The sequence below is a fragment of the Bubalus kerabau genome, chromosome X (assembly GCF_029407905.1).
Source record: "Bubalus kerabau isolate K-KA32 ecotype Philippines breed swamp buffalo chromosome X, PCC_UOA_SB_1v2, whole genome shotgun sequence".
In the NCBI taxonomy this organism is placed as follows: domain Eukaryota; kingdom Metazoa; phylum Chordata; class Mammalia; order Artiodactyla; family Bovidae; genus Bubalus; species Bubalus kerabau.
This window is the reverse complement of record NC_073647.1, coordinates 102,404,739-102,421,769: the sequence shown is the minus strand read 5'-3', so window position 1 is coordinate 102,421,769 and position 17,031 is coordinate 102,404,739. Positions and strand designations below refer to the sequence as shown.

The 17,031-nt window shown below is 38.0% G+C and overlaps 1 pseudogene; it reads left to right on the top strand.

Moving 5' to 3' along the window:
* The first annotated feature begins 9,871 nt into the window (after positions 1 to 9,871).
* On the top strand, positions 9,872 to 10,706 carry LOC129640359 (cyclin-C-like; annotated as a pseudogene).
* Positions 10,707 to 17,031: the final 6,325 nt, after the last annotated feature.

Genomic DNA, 17,031 nt, shown 5'->3' with positions numbered 1-17,031 from the left:
AAAGCAAGTTTATTTATATCATGTCAGAAGAAGTCCAGAAATAGGCAGTCTGGGATTGATGTAGCCACTCAAAGATAGCATTGTGGAACCAAGATAATGTATTTTTTGTAACTCCATCTTTGGCTTATAGTTTTAACCCTTGTTATGGACCTAATGTTTATGTCCTCCCAAAAGTCATATATTGAAACTCTACCTCCCAATGTGATGGTATTTGGAAGTGGAGCCTTTGGGAAGTAATTGGGGTTAGATGAAGTCATAGGGTGGAGCACTCATGAATAGGATTAGTGGTCTTATAAATATCACAAGAGAGTTTGCTTCTTCTGCTCTACTCTCAGCCATGTGGGGATATAGCTAGAGGTTAACAGTATGCACCCCAGAAGAGGGCCCTCACTAAAACCCAATGTACTGGCATCCTGATCTCAGACTTCTAGCTTCCAAAACTGTGAGAAATAAATATCTGGTTTTTGTAAGCCACTCAGTTAATGGTATTTTGTTACACTGCCTGAGCAAATGGAGATAATCCTTATGGCTATAAATGGCTCCTCCAGCCCTAGGCATTGTACCTACTCTTCTGACAAGAATAACGGGAAGAGACAAAGAGAAAAATGTGAAGAGAATAAGCCTAAAGACAGGCTCCCCTTTTTAAGAGTTTCTTTGAAGCACAACCAGTGATATGTGCCAAGATTCATGTCCATTGAGTCAGTGATGCTATTTAACCATCTCATCCTCTACCACCCACTTCTGCTTTTGCCTTCAATCTTTCCTAGCATCAGAGACTTTTCCAATGAGTTGGCTCTTCCCATCAGGTGGCCAAAGTATTGGAGCTTCAGCTTCAGCAACAGTCCTTCCAATGAATATTCAGGGTTGATTTCCTTTAGGATTGACTGGTTTGATCTCCTTGCTGTCCAAGGGACTCTCAAGAGTCTTCTCCAGTACCACAGTTCGAAAGCATCAGTTCTTCAGTGCTCAGCCTTCTTTATGGTCCAACTCTCACATCTGTACATGACTACTGGAAAAACCATAGCTTTGACTATATGGACCTTTGTTGGCAAAGTAATGTCTCTGCTTTTTAATATGCTGTCTAGGTTTGTCATAGCTTTTCTTCCAAGGAGCAAGCGTCTTTTAATTTCATGGCTGCAGTCACCATCCACAGTGATTTCAGAGCCCAAGAAAATAAAGTCTGTCACTATTTCCACTTTTTCCCCTTCTATTTGCCTTGAAGTGATGAGACTAGATGCCATGATCTTAGTTTTTAGAATGTTGAGTTTTAAGCCAGCTTTTTCACTCTCCTTTTTCACCTCATCAGGAGGCTCTTTAGTTCCTCTTCCCTTTTTGCAACTAAACTGGTATTGTCTGCATATCTAAAAGTGAAAGTGAAAGTGCTAGTCACCCAGCCATGTCCAAGTCTTTGCAACCCCATGGACTGTAGTTCACCAGGCTCCTCTGTCCATTGACTTCTCCAGGCAAGAATACTACAGTGGGTTGCCTTTCTCTTCTCCAGGGGATCTTCCTGACTCAGGGATTGAACCTGGGTCCCCTGCATTGCTGGCAGATTCTTTACTGTCTAAGCCACAAGTTGTTGATATCTCTCCTGGAAATCTTGATTCCAGCTTGTGAGTCATCCAGCCTGCATTTCACATGATGTGCTCTGCATACAAGTTAAATAAGCAGGGTGACAATATACAGCCTTGTCGTACTCCTTTCCCAATTTTGAACCAGTCAGTTTTTCCATGTAAGGTCCTAACTTGCTTCTTGACCCACATACAGGTTTCTTATGAGACAGGTAAGGTGGTCTGGTATTCCCATCTCTTTAAGAATTTTCCAGTGTGTTGCGATCCACACAGTCAAAGGCTTTAGCATAGTCAATGAAGCAGAAGTAGATATTTTACTGGAATTCCCTTGCTTTCTCTGTGATCCAGTGAATGTTGGCAATTTGATCTCTGGTTCCTCTGCCTTTTCTAAATCCAGCTTGCATATCTGGAAGTTCTTGGTTCATGTTGAAGCCTAGCTGGAAGGATTTTGAGCATAGCCTTACTAGCATGTGAAATGAGTGCAATTGTCCTGTAGTCTGAACATTCCTTGGCACTGACTTTTTTGGGATTGGAATGAAAATTGACCTTTTCCAGTCCTGTGGCCACTGCTGAGTTTTCTAAATTGCTGAAATATTGGGAGTAGCACTTTAAACAGCATCATCTTTTAGGATTTTAAAAAGCTCAGCTAGAATTCCATCATCTCCACTAGCTTTGTTTGTAGTAATGCTTTCTAAGACCTGCTTGACTTCACGCTCCAGATGTCTGGCTCTAGGTTAGTAATCACACCATCGTGGTTATCCAGGTCATTAAGACCTTTTTGTACAGTTCTGTGTGTTCTTGCCACCTCATCTTAATCTCTTCTGCTTCTGTTAGGTCCTTACCGTTTCTGTCCTTTACATGAAATGTTCCCTTGATATCTCCAGTTTTCTTGAAGAGATCTCTAGTCTTTCCTGTTCTGTTCTTTTCCTCTATTTCTTTGAATTGTTCATGGAAGAACAATTCAAATCTCTCCTTTCTCTTCTCTGGAACTCTGCATTCAGTTGGGTATGTCTTTCCCTTTCTCCCTTTCCTTTCACTTCTCTTCTTTCCTCAGCTATTTGTAAAGTCTCTCAGACAACCAGTTTGCCTTGCATTTCTTTTTCTTGGCAATGGTTTTGGTCACCATCTCCTGTACAATGTTATGAACCTCCATCCATAGTTCTTCAGGCACTCTGTCTACCAGATCTAATCCATTGAATCTATTTGTCACCTCCACTGTATAATCCTGTGGGGTTTGATTTAAGTCATATCTGAATGGTCTAGTATATGACTAAATTATGCCTATTTTCCATTAGAACACATTTATAATTTTGATTAGCAGGAATTCAGCAGACTAGATAATAATAAAAGATCAAGAAGCATATATTTCCACTATATTAAACCTATGGTCATTGAAATGAAATAAAATTTATATTTTAAGGCAGAACAAGAAAAAAAATTAAACATAAATTCTCTGTTTGGACCTCTCCCCTCCCTCCCTAATGTGCAGTCTGCACATTAACCAGAGCTCCTCAAAGATGGGAGTGCCTGCTCAACCATAAAGATCAATTTTTTTTTTCTTCTGACGCCAACAGTGTAACTTCTTAGAAGAATACCATTCTTTCCCAGCTCTGTAGGGGGTCATGTTGACTTGCTGCTCACTTTATGTGTGCTCACCTGGGCTATATATCCTTGGTGAACTTTATATAAAATATCAGTATGTCATTTTGATGTACAATCTTTTGTCTCAAAAATGTATATGACTGTGCCTTTGACTTCTAACAGCTTTCTGAGAATCTGTTTCCCTGGTTATAATCCTCAGTTTAGCTCAAATAAAATTCCATTTTTTTTCTTCTTAACTGGATAGTTAATTGAATTTTTGTCGACAAACTACATGTCCAGGATTCTAAATAACTCTTTTTATATTATCCACAAACAAACGTTGTTCAGCAATAATCTGAAATATTTCACTTTATGAAGTCAAATGATTGCTATTTTATGTTTGTACAAAAACTATTTTTTAAAAAATCATTTGACAAAGTCAAATTTTCAAATGAGTTTACTGGTGGGTTTTTTAAAGAAATTTTTGATGGATTGCTAATTTTCTCATAGTGCTTAGTTTCAAACTCAACTAACAAAAACAGAAATAAAAATAACACAAAGAAGTTATTTGTGTATAACCATTGCAGACGACAAAGTAACAAAAAAAGAAACAAATTACAATTCATTTGTAAGGCCATAAATTGAGATGTTGATATTATCTACAATTTATGTCTACCAAGGCATTTTCAGAACTTAAACTTGTTGAATAAATATTATAGAATATTTAAAGGGAAAAAGACAAGATTCTAAAATTAGTCTTCTCTGAATTAAAAATGTTCTTAAGATGGATATGAAAAGTCTCAACCAGATACCTGTAATAACAAGAATAACATTCATTCATTGGGAATTCCCTGGTGGTTCAGTGGTTAGGACTCCATGCTCTCACTACCAAGAGCAGGTTCAATTCCTGGTCAGAGAACTAAAATCTCACAAGCTGCATGGTGCAGGGAAATAAAAAAAAGAATAACATTCACCTTCTTTAGAACTTGCTTTTACTTTATGATACTAGGAGAATCATTTTAGAAGAAATCATCTTGGAAACCACAATTTTAAATTAAAGCCTTTAAATTTTCAGAACATATTAGAATATGACACTAATTCTTCTTCCAGTTGGTTACAGAAAAATAAAACCACAGAACTCTTCCTATTACCTAATCTAAGGGGACTGCTTAAGAAATAAGTAGTACAATATATAATATAAAATAGATAACTAATAAGGACTTACTTACAGCACAGGGAACTCTACTCAGTACTCTGTAGTAAGCTATATGAGAAAAGAATCTTAAAAAGAATGGATATATGTATATGTATAACTGATTCACTTTGTTGTACACCTGAAACTAACACAACCTTGTAAATCAACTATACTCCAATAAAATTTAAAAAGAGAAATTAGTATAGGAAGCTTAAAGTAGTATCTACTTTCCTTATGTAAGTATGAATATATTTTAACACCATCTGACTGAGCATTTCAATGTTTGAACTGCAGCTATCCATTGAAAGGAGGCAATATTTTATCAGCTATGAGGGATATTAAAGGAGAAACACATTTTACCCCTAGAAGTGAGAAAAGAGTGTCAAACAGAAGTAACACGTGAATAAAAGACTAGTTCCTGAAATAAAGCCATGATATAAGGAGAAAAATAATGTTACTCATTTATTGATACCTCAAACTATTATCACCCATTGTCAGGAATAATGCAATATCTCTTCATTCTTATGTGTCATAATCATCACATATAAAAATACAGACACTGCGTGGTATTAAGCGTTTTTTGGAACTGATCAAGAGTTTATGTCCCAGCATGCATAAGTTATTTCTATCAAAACTTAATTTATACTGGCACAAATTTTCATTAAGCATACTAATACTTTTTAAATGATGCAATAAAAAAAATCCAGTTTCAGGAAGGGAGAGACTTCTAGAATGGCTAAATGACAAGCTTGGCAAATCCTCTCCCCAAAAAGCAATTACAAAAGTGGGAAAAAATTGTCAAAAGACAACAAGTTAAAGACTCTGGACATTGACTAAAATTATACAACAAATTGAAAAATGCTTATTCAAGAAAATCTACTTGAATCTCAGTAAGAATGATGAGAGTCTGTAGTGTTTTAACCTGGAACTGTTCCTGCCCCTTCTAGCTCCCAGACACAGAAGTATCACTAGGAACAAAGAGTCCCCAAGAACAAGCAGCTAAGCTGCAGGAGGAGAGTGAGGAAAATTCCAGGCCCAGGGGCAATATAAAAAAACATCAGTGATCTCAGTGATTTACAATCAGGAAGGGTCAACATCATAGCTAGCTCAATACTGATTGGGGCAAGCAATAAACCAGCATGTCTGTCATAAATTTAACAGAGAGATCCAGGGAATGACACAGACACATTACCCCCTGATAAAAACCTTAATTATCAAGTGATCTAGAAGTACTGTACACACAAGCAAATAGGCATGCATCTTCAGGAGAAACTGGAGCTAGCTCTAGCAAGTTGAACATAAAACACTTTAACTGTAGAGAGTAAAAGCCAGGAGATACTTGGAAAATAGATGCACTTTTAATGTGTTCTCCCAAGCTACATAACAGATCCATCAGCAAAAGGTAGCTGCTGCCTTAGTGCCTCAAGGTGTCTAAGTATAATCTTTGACCAATCATTGACTGACAAATAATCTGTGCTGACCCAGGGGCTATCCTAACAAGGTCAGACTTAAGTACATGAAAACAATGTTTATAAACACTGAACAGAAATAAAAGCATCTAGACACTGAGGAAAACACTCTTCAGAATTACTCTGAGCAAGTCACAAACAAAACCATTCTGTAGAGGATGGGAGGATCAGAATACAGAGTTGTTAGAATATGTTATCACTGCCTTATTATCCAGCAATCCCACTGCCGGGCATACACACTGAGGAAACCAGAAGGGAAAGAGACACGTGTACCCCAATGTTCATCGCAGCACTGTTTATAATAGCCAGGACATGGAAGCAACCTAGATGTCCATCAGCAGATGAATGGATAAGAAAGCTGTGGTACATATACACAATGGAGTATTACTCAGCCATTAAAAAGAATACATTTGCATCAGTTCTAATGAGGTGGATGAAACTGGAGCCTATTATACAGAGTGAAGTAAGCCAGAAAGAAAAACACCAATACAGTATACTAACGCATATATATGGAATTTAGAAAGATGGTAACAATAACCCTGTGTACAAGACAGCAAAAGAGACACTGGTGTATAGATCAGTCTTATGGACTCTGTGGGAGAGGGAGAGGGTGGGGAGATATGGGAGAATGGCATTGAAACATGTATAATATCATGTATGAAATGAGTTGCCAGTCCAGGTTCGATGCACGATACTGGATGCTTGGGGCTGGTGCACTGGGATGACCCAGGGGGAGGGTGTGGGGAGGGGGGAGGGAGAGGGCTTCAGGATGGGGGGCACGGGTGTACCTGTGGCCGATTCATTTCGAGGTTTGGCGGAGCTAATACAATATTGTAAAGTTTAAAAATAAAATAAAATTTAAAAAATAATTAAAAAAAAATATCCTGTTTTCACACCTCCTGCAAAAAACAATAAAAATTATGAGACATGCAAGAAAACAGAGAAGTATGACTTATATACAGGAAAAAATTATTCAATAGAAGCTGTTTATGAAGGGGTCCAAAGCATCACTACGAACAAAGCTAGTGGAGGTGATGGAATTCCAGTTGAGCTATTTCAAATCCTAAAAGATGATGCTGTGAGAGTGCTGCACTCAATATGCCAGCAGATTTGGAAAACTCAGCAGTGGCCACAGGACTGGAAAAGGTCAGTTTTCATTCCAATCCCAAAGAAAGGCAATGCCAAAGAATGCTCAAACTACCGCACAATTGCACTCATCTCACACGCTAGTAAAGTAATGCTCAAAATTCTCCAAGCCAGGCTTCAGCAATACGTGAACCATGAACTTCCAGATGTTCAAGCTGGTTTTAGAAAAGGCAGAGGAACCAGAGATCAAATTGCCAACATCTGCTGGATCATCGAAAAAGCAAGAGAGCTCCAGAAAAACATCTATTTCTGCTTTATTGACTATGCCAAAGCCTTTGACTGTGTGGATCAGAATAAACTGTGGAAAATTCTGAAAGAGATGGGAATACCAGACCACCTGACCTGCCTCTTGAGAAACCTATATTCAGATCAGGAAGCAACAGTTAGAACTGGACATGGAACAACAGTACTGGTTCCAAATAGGAAAAGGAGTACGTCCAGGCTGTATATTGTCACCCTGTTTATTTAACTTATATGCAGAGTACATCATGAGAAACACTGGACTGGAACAAGCACAAGCTGGAATCAAGATTGCAGGGAGAAATAGCAATAACCTCAGATATGCAGATGACACCACCCTTATGGCAGAAAGTGAAGAGGACCTCAAAAGCCTCTTGATGAAAGTGAAAGTGGAGAGTGAAAAAGTTGGCTTAAAGCTCAACATTCAGAAAACGAAGATCATGGCATCCGGTCCCACCACTTCATGGGAAATAGATGGGGAAACAGTGGAAACAGTGTCAGACTTTATTTTTCTGGGCTCCAAAATCACTACAGATGGTGACTGCAGCCATGAAATTAAAAGACGCTTACTCCTTGGAAGGAAAGTTATGACCAACCTAGATAGCATATTCAAAAGCAGAGACATTACTTTGACAACAAAGGTCCAGCTAGTCAAGGCTATGGTTTTTCCTGTGGTCATGTATGGATGTGAGAGTTGGACTGTGAAGAAGGCTGAGCACTGAAGAATTGATGCTTTTGAACTGTGGTGTTGGAGAAGACTCTTGAGAGTCCCTTGGACTGCAAGGAGATCCAACCAGTCCATTCTGAAGGAGATCAGCCCTGGGATTTCTTTGGAAGGAATGATGTTAAAGCTGAAACTCCAGTACTTTGGCCACCTCATGCGAAGAGTTGACTCATTGGAAAAGACAATGATGCTGGGAGGGATTGGGGGCAGGAGGAGAAGGGGATGACAGAGGATGAGATGGCTGGATGGCATCACTGACCTGATGGACGTGAGTCTGGGTGACCTCCAGGAGTTTGTGATGGACAGGGAGGCCTGGCATGCTGCAATTCATGGGGTCGCAAAGAGTCGGATACGACTGAGCGACTGATCTGATCTGATCTGATGATGGCAACAATTTATCAAATAAAGAATATCCATGAGGAAAGATAATTATTTTTTAAAGTACCAAATGAAAATTTTGGAGCTAAAAGGTACAACAACTGAAATAAAAATTTCACTGTAGGATCTCAACAGCAGACTTGACCTGGTAGAAAAACGAGTCAGTGAATTTGAAGATAGACCAAAGAAAAATGAAGAAAGATGAAGACAGCACCAGAGACCTATAGGACAACATCAAATGTACCAATATACGTACATCAGGAGTCTCAGAAAGAGAAGAGAATGAATAAGGAAGAAAAAATATTTGGAAAATTATGTCCACTAACTTTCTAAATTTGATGAAAAACATTAACCTACTCATCCAACAAGCTCAACAAACTCTAAGAAGGGAAAATCCAAACAGACCCACACCTTTTAAATACACCATAGTTAAATTGCTGCAAGAGAAAAACCAGGAAACTGTCAAGAAAAAAACAATATCACAGAAAAAATGAACCACAATGAAATTAAAGCTAATGTCATCAGAAACAATGCAGGGCAGAAGGCAATCGAATAATATTAAAAGTGCTGAAAGAAAAACACTGTCAATCAATAACTATATCAAGTTTTGTGCTTCAAAACAAAGGCAAAATATGATCTCTGCCTATTCATGCCACTGTAGTTTCAGGGAAAGTTGTATGGGAAGCCAGGATTTTCATGCCTGCCCTGAAGTAATGAGACTGCATCTCCTTATAATGCCAGCAGACACCTAGACACTCTGCAAGGAACCTGGACTTCCACACCCAGCAGTAACAAAGATCCTACCCACGGGTGTCAGTGGAGGCCACATGGGAAGCAACAATGAGACCCTGACCCCTTCCTAGCCAGGACAGTCTCTGCAGAGGCTTAGTGCTCCTATCTCTACCCAGCAGTAATGAGGTACCCCCATCCAGAGTATCAACAGAGGCTATGGGGTAACTGGGACTTTGACCACAACCTGGTTGTAATGAAGTAATACTGCCTTTTTGAAATCTGCATAGTGTCTCTTACCATAATACCAAAAAGTGAAGGATGCAATAGAAAATCACTAGGAATACTAGGAATGAGGAAAATCTTAAGTTGAATGAAGAAAAATAATCAACAGATGCCACCATCAAGATGATACAGATGTTAAAACTGACAAGAATTTTAAAGCATCCACCATAAAAATGCTTCAATTATGAACACACTTGAAACAAGTGAAAAAAATAGAGAATCTAAGCATAAGCAAAGAAACAAAAGATATAGATAAAAACCAAACAAATTTTATAATTGAAAAATACAGATTGTGGAGAAATTGAATCTCTTCTGGGTATTTATCCACATTAAATGTGTAAATTGTATCTCAACAAAACTATGACCAAAAAAGAAAAATACAATAACTGAATTAAAAAAACAGAAAAACTCAAGGGGCTCTCACCGTCGCTGCTGAGGAGCAGAGCCGAGCCCATCAGATCAAGGAGCACGGTAACCGGGTGGGCTGGGCCTATGGTCACTCCGTGGGCTGCTCAGCTGGCTGGTGCTTTTTTATCAGGGCAAGCTGTGTCCCATGGCAGGGAAATTTTGGCAGAGCTCACACTATTTGCAATGGATTTTTGATAAACAAGATCTGTTGAAGGAACATCAAAAGGATTTAAAGTTTCTCTCAGTAAAAGAGTATTAAAAATTACAGATATTTTTTACAAATGTTATCCAAGCATTAGGTGAACATCTTAAATTAAGACAAATTATTGCCACTTCTATGGTCTATTTCAAGAGATTCTATGTAAGGTATTCTCTGAAAAGTATAGATCCTGTATTAATGGCTCCTACCTATGTGCTTTTGGCATCCAAAGTAGAGGAATTTGGAGTAGGCTCAAATACAAGATTGATTTCTGCTGCTACTTCTGTTTTGAAAACTAGATTTTCATATGCCTTTCCAAAGGAATTTCCCTATAGGATGAACCATATATTAGAATGTAAATTCTGTCTTTTAGAATTAATGGATTGTTGTTTGATAGTGTATCATCCTTATAGACCTTTGCTCCAGTATGTGCAGAACATGGGCCAAGAAGACATTTTGCTTCGCCTTGCATGGAGGATAGTGAACAATACCTACAGAAGGGATCTTTGCCTACTGTATCCTCCTTTCATGATAGCTTTAGCTTGCCTGCATGTAGCCTGTGTTCTACAGCAGAAAGATGCCAGACAGTGGTTTGCTAAGCTTTCTGTGGATATGGAGAAGATCTTGGAAATAATCAGGGTTATTTTAAAACTGTATGAGCAGTGGAAAAATTTTGATGAGACAAAAGAGATGGCAACTATTCTTAGTAAGATACTGAAACCAAAACCTCCCCCAAACAGTGAAGGAGAACAGGGTCCAAATGGAAGTTAGAACTCTAGCTACAGCCAATCTTAAAACATTCTGAAGAATTTCATAGTGGACCAGCTGGAAATAAACCACTGGACAGATTTCAGTAATGTCTTCAATGGAACACAAATGAATAGCTTGTTTCTGTCAAGCATGTTGGGAAGTTATTTTATTTTTGCAAAATGTTTTTCTTACCTAATTTGATTCTAGTACATAATTGATTAAAATCTATTGTTTATGAAAGTTTGGAAAGGTTCTAAGGGGACCTACAGAGAGACATACATAGACTTTTGAAAATTAATAGCTTCTGATTAGTAAAATTTTTCTTAATTTGGATAATAGAGATCATAGCTTTTTGTTAAGCTGGAAAATATGAAGCATAATTTGTTTAAAATTTTCTTTGGTCAATGAATGACCAAAAAAGGAAATAAGTCAAATATATGAGGATTTTTTTCCCTCTCCTTAAGTTAAACTTTAAAACTGTATTTAAGGAATCAAATCTTACAAAGTCCTGGAAGGTTTTGGTGGTGATGATGATAATTTCAGGAAAATTAATCAATTACGTATGATTTTAAAGTGTATTTTATTCACTAGTTTTGGTGTCTTTCCATGGAGGATACTAGCCCAGCCTAGCAGAAAAGTGCAATATGTACAGCGTACTTTGACATTTTAAAAGTTATACTCCATAACCATTTTGAAATGCTGGGCAAACATTTTTAAAAATTTCTTTTAATTCAGTTAACCAGGCATTTTGAAAGCTAATTGGAGAAAAACTGTAATATGGTTGAAATTTGATAGCATTTTAATGTTATTTTTACTATGGAGTTTTTTATGTGATATACAAACCCTAGTTTATTTTTGTGTCTTAGTGTGGACTTATAGGGCTTCCCTGATAGTTCAGTTGGTAAAGAATCTGCCTGCAATGCAGGAGACACCAGTTCGATTCCTGAGTCAGGGACAGATTTACTACAGGAATCCTGAGCTAGGAACACAATCAGGTTTCAGGCCAGTTAGGTACTGGCTGTTTTTAATTCTCATCTGAGTGTAGGACGTCAGTCTAAATGTTACATCAGTGGGACCTTGCTGTCTGTCAGTCAGTCAGTCAGTTCAGTCGCTCAGTCGTGTCCAACTTTTTGCAACCCCGTGAATTGCAGTATGCCAGGCCTCCCCGTCCATCACCAACTCCCGGAGTTCACTCAGACTCACGTCCATCAAGTCAGTGATGCCATCCAGCCATCTCATCCTCTGTCATCCCCTTCTCCTCCTGCCCCCAATCCCTCCCAGCATCAGAGTCTTTTCCAATGAGTCAACTCTTCGCATGAGGTGGCCAAAGTACTGGAGTTTCAGCTTTAGCATCATTCCTTCCAAAGAAATCCCAGGGCTGATCTCCTTCAGAATGGACTGGTTGGATCTCCTTGCAGTCCAAGGGACTCTCAAGAGTCTTCTCCAACACCACAGTTCAAAAACATCAATTCTTCGGCGCTCAGCTTTCTTCATAGTCCAACTCTCACATCCATACGTGACCACTGGAAAAACCATAGCCTTGACTAGACGGACCTTAGTTGGCAAAGTAATGTCTCTGCTTTTGAATATGCTATCTAGGTTGGTCATAACTTTCCTTCCAAGGAGTAAGCATCTTTTAATTTTGTGGCTGCAGTCACCATCTGCAGTAGAAGTTATTAAATTACATGATTGTTTTCTTCGGACTTGAAGGAGAGTGATAAATAAAATTTGGAGTCATAGAATATTGATGTACAATTTAAGGATTAAAATTTTTCATAAATCAACTGTGAAAATGGATTATTAAATTAAATGTTAACTTTCTAGTATAAAACTGCAAGAATAAAAGTAAATTATCCAGCTTAAAAAAGAAAAAACAATGGATGGGGTAAAAAACAGAATAGAGAGGACAGAAGAAAGGATCAGTGAACCCAAAAATACAACAATAGAAAATACCCAATCTGAAAATAGGGGAAAATAGATTAAAAACAATGAGTGGAGCCTCAGGAACTAATAGAACTCCAACATTTGTGTCATCAAAGTCCTGGAAGGAGAGGTGAAAGAGGGAAGGTCTGAAAAACTAAACACAAAAATTATTGAAAGCAAAGAGAGAGAAACAATACTTTATATACATGGGGAAACAATTTGGATGACAGTGAATCTCATCAGAAGACATGGGGACCAGAAGGAATTGGCATAGCATTTTTAAAGTGATGAAGTAAAAGAAATGTCAACCAACAAGTCTTTAACCAGCAAAAGTATCCTTTAGGAATAAAAGGGAAATTGAGACATTCTCAGATGAAAAAAATCTAAGAAAATTTGTCACCAGCAGACCTATTTTGAAAATATGGCTAAAGGAAATCCTTGTAACACAAAAGTAATGATTAAAAAAAAAGAAATCTTGGAGCACAGGAATGGAAGTCAAAACAACTGAAGGAGTAAAAACAGGATAAATAAAATAGATTTGACATCTCTTGAGTTTTCTAAATCATGTTTGAAGCAAAAATTATAACATTGTTTGATGTGGTTTTCAATATGTATAGAGGAAACACTTAATATTGTAAAAGGAGGAGTATAAAGAAACAAATGGAGATAATGACTTTACATTTTACTCTACTGGCAAAGTAGGGGAAAAGCATGGTACATACACACAATGGAATAGCCATAAAAAGGAATAAAATACAAATAAATGTTAAAACATGGATGAATGAACCTTGGAAACATGATAAGTAAAAGAAACTAGATACAAAAGGTCACATATCACATGTTTCCATTTATATGAACTGTCTAGAATATGCATCTCTATAGAAACAGGAAATAAATTTGTGCTTGCTTAGGGCTGGAGTGGACTGAAGACTGGGCACAAGAGTTCAATTTGGGGTGTTGAAAATGTTTTAAAATCAGATTGTAGTGATGTTGCACAACTCTGTGAATATACTAAAAACCACTGAATTGTACACTTCAAATGTATGGATTTTATGGCGTGTGAATTATATCTCAAAAAGGCTGTTTCTAAAAACATTGCAAACTTAAGTGTAAAACATAACACTACACAACTTTTAGAATAAAACACAAGAAAAATTCTTTGGGAGCTAGGCTTGTGAAGACGTAACACCAAAAGCACAATCCAAAAAGAAAAATAATCAATAACTTGGACTTCAAAAATTAAAAAACTTTTGCTCTGTAGAAGACTCCATTAAGAGGACAAAAAGAGAGACGGAGAAAATATTTGCAAACCATATAAATTACAAAGGATTTGTATCAAGAATGTCTAAATAACTCTGAAAACTGAAAAGTTTTAAAAAATATCCAAGTAGGAAATGAGCAAAGGATGTGAAAAGACATTTCACCAGAGAGGATATACGAATGAGAAACAAGCATAGGACAAAATGTTCCACATCTTCAGCTGTCAGGGAAATGCAAACTAAAGCCACAATGAGATATTAACACACAACGATTAGAATGGCTAAAATTTTTTTAAAATAGTGACGACACCAAATGCTGGCTTCCCTGGTAGCTCAGATGGTAAAGAGTCTGCCTGCAATATGGGAGGCCTGGGTTCAATGCCTGGGCTGGGAAGATCCCCTGGAGAAGGAAATGGCAACCCACTCCAGTATTCTTGCTTGGAAAATCCCATGGATGGAGGAGCCTGACGGGCTTGGCGGGCTACAGTCCATGGGGTCGCAAAGAGTCAGACACGACTGAGCAGCTAACATTTTCACTTTCAACACCAAATGCTAGAGAGGGTGCAGATAAACTGGGTCATTCATATATTGCTGGTGGGACTATAAAATGATACAGCCACTCTGGAAACACAGTTTGGCAGTTTCTTAAATAAGTTGAACATATACTACCATGCAATCCAACAATTGTATCCCTGGACATTTATCCTAGAGTCATGAAAACTTAAATCTACACAAAAACCTGTATGCAATTGCTCACAGCAGCCTTATTGGTTATAGCCAAAAATAGGAAACAACCTAAATGTCCCTCAATAGGTGAATGAGTGTTGTTGTTGTCCAGTTACTAGGTCGTGTCTGACTCTTTGCTAACCCATGGACTGCAGCACACCAGGCTCTTCTGTCCTCACTATCTCCCTGAGTTTGCTCAGATTCATGTCCATTGAATCAGTGATGCTATCTAACCATCTCATCCTCTGCCACCCACTTCTGCTTTTGCCTTCAATCTTTCCTAGCATCAGAGTCTTTTCCAATGAGTTGACTCTTCCCATCAGGTGGCCAAAGTACTAGATCTTCAGTTTCAGCAACAGTCCTTCCAATGAATATTCAGGGTTAACTTCCTTTAGGATTGACTGGTTTGATCTCCTTGTTGTCCAAGGGACTCTATGAGTCTTCTCCAACACCACAGTTCGAAAGCATCAGTTCTTCAGTGCTCAGCCTTCTTTATGGTCCAACTCACACATCCTTACATGACTACTGGGAAAACCATAGCCTTGACTAGACAGACCTTTGTCGACAAAGTGGTGTCTCTGCTTTTTAATATACTGTCTAGGTTTGTCATAGCTTTTCTTTCAAGGAGCAAGTGTCTTAATTTCATGGCTGCAGTCACCATCTGCAGTGATTTTGGAGCCCAAGAAAATAAAATCTGTCACTGCTTCCACTTTTTCCCCTTCTATTTGCCATGAAATGATGGGACTGGATGCCATGGTCTTAGTTTTCTGAAAACTTTTTTTCTGAAAAACTTAAGGGTTAACACACTGTAATGCATCCAGACTAGAGAATATTACTCAACAACAAAAGAAAGGAAGTGTTGATAACCAGCAACAACTTGGATGGATCTCAAGGACATTACATTGAGTATATAATTCCATTTATAAGACATTCTCAAAATGAAAAAAAATTATAGAAATGGAAAACAATTTAGTGGTTGTCAGGAGTTAAGAGATACTAGGGAGAGAGGTGGGTGCAACTGGGAAAAAGGTGACATGAGGCAGATAATTTCAACAAGAGGATATTTCTGTATCCTGATTGTAGTAGAGGTTATTGAATCTGTACATGTAATAAAATAGCATAGAACTATATACACACATCATACTGATGTCAATTTCCTCTGTTTGATATCATACTATAGTTACATAAGATTTAACCATTGCAGGAAACTGGGTGAAAGTGCACAAGACCTCTCGTGCTATTTTTGCAAATTCTAGTAAATCTACAATTGTTTTAAAATTTAACAAAGACAAAATACATTTCTAGAGAAACAGACTAAGAGAATTCTTTGCTGGGTGATCTGGCTTACAAGAAATCATAAAAGAAGTTTTAGAATTTTATTTTTATACTTTATTATTTTGAGGCCATGTTGTCGAGTACATACAGGCCCTGGATTATAATTTTCTGGTTAATTGTTCATGTTCTGTTATACAGATGTACCTTAATTAGACCCATCCTCCATTGATGGACATTTAGGTTGTTTCTAATATTTCTCTAATACACACAATGCTGCTGTGCATGTTTTGACTATATTTCAATGCATAATAGTGCTAATATATCTGTGGGATAATTCCTAGAATTGGAATTGCTGGGTCAAAGAGTTACCTATGCTTTAAAGTTGTTAAAGATGTTCTAAATGAAAAAGTTCTGGAGATGGATAGTGGTGATGGTTGTAGAACAATGTGAATGTACTTAATGCCACTGAAGTACATTTAAAAATAGTTAAAATGGTAAATTTTATGTATATTTTACCTCAGTAAACAAAATAAAATGTTAACATTTATATCTATATCTATATCTATATCTATATCTATATCTATATCTATCCTGGACTTCCCTGGTGGCTCAGTGGTAAAAGAATCCTCCTGCCAATGCAGGAGACATGGGTTCTATCCCTGGTCAGGGAAGATCCCACATGCCGCAGAGCAACTAAGCCTGTTCACAACAACTACTGAGGCCATGTGCTGCAACTACTGAAGCCCTCATGCCCTAAAGCCCATGCTCCACGAGAAGAGAAGCCACTGCAATGAGAAGCCTGCACACCGCAGCTAGAGAGTAGCCATCACTCAACACAACTAGAGAAAAACCCACTCAGCAGCAAAGACCCAACACAGCCAAAAATAAAGTGTGTGTGTGTGTGTGTATTTGCGACCTTGTGGACTGTAGCCTACCAGGCTTCTCCATCAATGGGATTCTCCAGGCAAGAATACTGGAGTGGGTTACCATTTCCTTCTCCAGGGGATCTTCCCGACCCAGGGATTGAACCTGGGTCTCCCGCATTGGAGGCAGACGCTTTAACCTGAGCCATCAGGGAAGCTATAAATATATATATATATATATATATATATATATACACATACACACACACACACACACACATATGTGTGTGTGTGTGTGTGTGTGCATGCT